Here is a 4,284-nt window from a genome sequence, read left to right on the forward strand (position 1 = left end):
GTGAGCTTATTTATACATATTTAAATTTTAATTTTTGTGACAGTATAGAATTCTTAAGCATCCTGTGTATGTTTGTTAGCAAAATCCATTTTGTCAATTTTTTGCAAAATGGCGACAAGTATTAAAATTCAATCACTTATAACTCAGTAGTGTTGAATTTCGTCAAAAAAGTCTCTATACATGAAATGTTCAGAAGCCTAAAGTTCATCAGAATAAAATATAAAAAATATATATTTTTGCTTGAAAACAAGCGATGTATCAGTTCGATCGTACCCCCATACTAGCCATTTTGAGACTTTCGGAAGAGTTAACGCTCTTAACTGTTTGGTTTCGAAGATAAAAATTTAAATTTTGAGTATCGCATAAAACTAACGTGCAGCCCCTATACGTTATGTTTAAAAAAATATATAAAATTTTTTTTCAAAATGGCGGCTAATGTAAAAATTCAAAGTGTCATAACTTTGCTAAATGAAATCCTACTTAAAAATGTCTAATGCAAAAAACGTTTGGAATTTTATTTTGCATATAAAAGCAATTTTTAATTATTTTTTTTTTAATAAAAACCGAGTCTTACCATATATTGACCGAGACCTCGAACGAGCTTTTATGCGACTCTGCATATAGTTAATGCTCGTACGAGGTTTCTATTTAAGAAATCGACTTGAATTTTTAATACAAAATAGAGCTTTCGACTATACTTACGATACTATAAAAAAAAATTAAAAATTAAAAAATAAAAGTATTTTTTTTTCAAAACACGTTTAGTGTGATGAGTCGATCGACCCACCATACATACGCTCATAAGATTTTCAATATAGTTAAGGTCAGTGTGAGCTTATTTATACATATTTAAATTTTAATTTTTGTGACAGTATAGAATTCTTAAGCATCCTGTGTATGTTTGTTAGCAAAATCCATTTTGTCAATTTTTTGCAAAATGGCGACAAGTATTAAAATTCAATCACTTATAACTCAGTAGTGTTGAATTTCGTCAAAAAAGTCTCTATACATGAAATGTTCAGAAGCCTAAAGTTCATCAGAATAAAATATAAAAAATATATATTTTTGCTTGAAAACAAGCGATGTATCAGTTCGATCGTACCCCCATACTAGCCATTTTGAGACTTTCGGAAGAGTTAACGCTCTTAACTGTTTGGTTTCGAAGATAAAAATTTAAATTTTGAGTATCGCATAGAACTAACGTGCAGCCCCTATACGTTATGTTTAAAAAAAATATATAAAATTTTTTTTCAAAATGGCGGCTAATGTAAAAATTCAAAGTGTCATAACTTTTCTAAACGAAATCCTACTTAAAAATGTGTAATGCAAAAAGTGTTTGGAATTTTATTTTGCATATAAAAGCAATTTTTAATTATTTTTTTTTTAATAAAAACCGAGTCTTACCATATATTGACCGAGACCTCGAACGAGCTTTTATGCGACTCTGCATATAGTTAATGCTCGTACGAGGTTTCTATTTAAGAAATCGACTTGAATTTTTAATACAAAATAGAGCTTTCGACTATACTTACGATACTATAAAAAAAAATTAAAAATTAAAAAATAAAAGTATTTTTTTTTCAAAACACGTTTAGTGTGATGAGTCGATCGACCCACCATACATACGCTCATAAGATTTTCAATATAGTTAAGGTCAGTGTGAGCTTATTTATACATATTTGAATTTTAATTTTTGTGACAGTATAGAATTCTTAAGCATCCTATGTATGTTTGTTAGCAAAATCTATTTTGTCAATTTTTTTCAAAATGGCGACAAGTATTAAAATTCAATCACTTATAACTCAGTAGTGTTGAATTTCGTCAAAAAAGTCTCTATACATGAAATGTTCAGAAGCCTAAAGTTCATCAGAATAAAATATAAAAAATATATATTTTTGCTTGAAAACAAGCGATGTATCAGTTCGATCGTACCCCCATACTAGCCATTTTAAGACTTTCGGAAGAGTTAACGCTCTTAACTGTTTGGTTTTGAAGATAAAAATTTAAATTTTGAGTATCGCATAGAACTAACGTGCAGCCCCTATACGTTATGTTTAAAAAAAATATATAAAATTTTTTTTCAAAATGGCGGCTAATGTAAAAATTCAAAGTGTCATAACTTTGCTAAATCAAATCCTACTAAAAGATGTCTAATGCAAAAAGTGTTTGGAATTTTATTTTGCATATAAAAGCAATTTTTAATTATTTTTTTTTTAATAAAAACCGAGTCTTACCATATATTGACCGAGACCTCGAACGAGCTTTTATGCGACTCTGCATATAGTTAATGCTCGTACGAGGTTTCTATTTAAGAAATCGACTTGAATTTTTAATACAAAATATAGCTTTCGACTATACTTACGATACTATAAAAAAAAATTAAAAATTAAAAAATAAAAGTATTTTTTTTTCAAAACACGTTTAGTGTGATGAGTCGATCGACCCACCATACATACGCTCATAAGATTTTCAATATAGTTAAGGTCAGTGTGAGCTTATTTATACATATTTAAATTTTAATTTTTGTGACAGTATAGAATTCTTAAGCATCCTGTGTATGTTTGTTAGCAAAATCCATTTTGTCAATTTTTTGCAAAATGGCGACAAGTATTAAAATTCAATCACTTATAACTCAGTAGTGTTGAATTTCGTCAAAAAAGTCTCTATTCATGAAATGTTCAGAAGCCTAAAGTTCATCAGAATAAAATATAAAAAATATATATTTTTGCTTGAACACAAGCGATGTATCAGTTCGATCGTACCCCCATACTAGCCATTTTGAGACTTTCGGAAGAGTTAACGCTCTTAACTGTTTGGTTTCGAAGATAAAAATTTAAATTTTGAGTATCGCATAGAAATAACGTGCAGCCCCTATACGTTATGTTTAAAAAAAATATATAAAATTTTTTTTCAAAATGGCGGCTAATGTAAAAATTCAAAGTGTCATAACTTTGCTAAATGAAATCCTACTTAAAAATGTCTAATGCAAAAAGTGTTTGGAATTTTATTTTGCATATAAAAGCAATTTTTTATTATTTTTTTTTTAATAAAAACCGAGTCTTACTATATATTGACCGAGACCTCGAACGAGCTTTTATGCGACTCTGCATATAGTTAATGCTCGTACGAGGTTTCTATTTAAGAAATCGACTTGAATTTTTAATACAAAATAGAGCTTTAGACTATACTTACGATACTATAAAAAAAAATTAAAAATTAAAAAATAAAAGTATTTTTTTTTCAAAACACGTTTAGTGTGATGAGTCGATCGACCCACCATACATACGCTCATAAGATTTTCAATATAGTTAAGGTCAGTGTGAGCTTATTTATACATATTTAAATTTTAATTTTTGTGACAGTATAGAATTCTTAAGCATCCTGTGTATGTTTGTTAACAAAATCCATTTTGTCAATTTTTTGCAAAATGGCGACAAGTATTAAAATTCAATCACTTATAACTCAGTAGTGTTGAATTTCGTCAAAAAAGTCTCTATACATGAAATGTTCAGAAGCCTAAAGTTCATCAGAATAAAATATAAAAAATATATATTTTTGCTTGAAAACAAGCGATGTATCAGTTCGATCGTACCCCCATACTAGCCATTTTGAGACTTTCGGAAGAGTTAACGCTCTTAACTGTTTGGTTTCGAAGATAAAAATTTATATTTTGAGTATCGCATAGAACTAACGTGCAGCCCCTATACGTTATGTTTAAAAAAAATATATAAAATTTTTTTTCAAAATGGCGGCTAATGTAAAAATTCAAAGTGTCATAACTTTGCTAAATGAAATCCTACTAAAAAATGTCTAATGCAAAAAGTGTTTGGAATTTTAATTTGCATATAAAAGCAATTTTTAATTATTTTTTTTTTAATAAAAACCGAGTCTTACCATATATTGACCGAGACCTCGAACGAGCTTTTATGCGACTCTGCATATAGTTAATGCTCGTACGAGGTTTCTATATAAGAAATCGACTTGAATTTTTAATACAAAATAGAGCTTTCGACTATACTTACGATACTATAAAAAAAAATTAAAAATTAAAAAATAAAAGTATTTTTTTTTCAAAACACGTTTAGTGTGATGAGTCGATCGACCCACCATACATACGCTCATAAGATTTTCAATATAGTTAAGGTCAGTGTGAGCTTATTTATACATATTTAAATTTTAATTTTTGTGACAGTATAGAATTCTTAAGCATCCTGTGTATGTTTGTTAGCAAAATCCATTTTGTCAATTTTTTGCAAAATGGCGACAAGTATTAAAATTCAATCA

This window comes from Plectrocnemia conspersa, unplaced genomic scaffold (assembly GCF_051122295.1).
Source record: "Plectrocnemia conspersa isolate PC_06_02 unplaced genomic scaffold, ASM5112229v1 ptg000005l, whole genome shotgun sequence".
Classification (NCBI taxonomy): Eukaryota; Metazoa; Arthropoda; class Insecta; order Trichoptera; family Polycentropodidae; genus Plectrocnemia; species Plectrocnemia conspersa.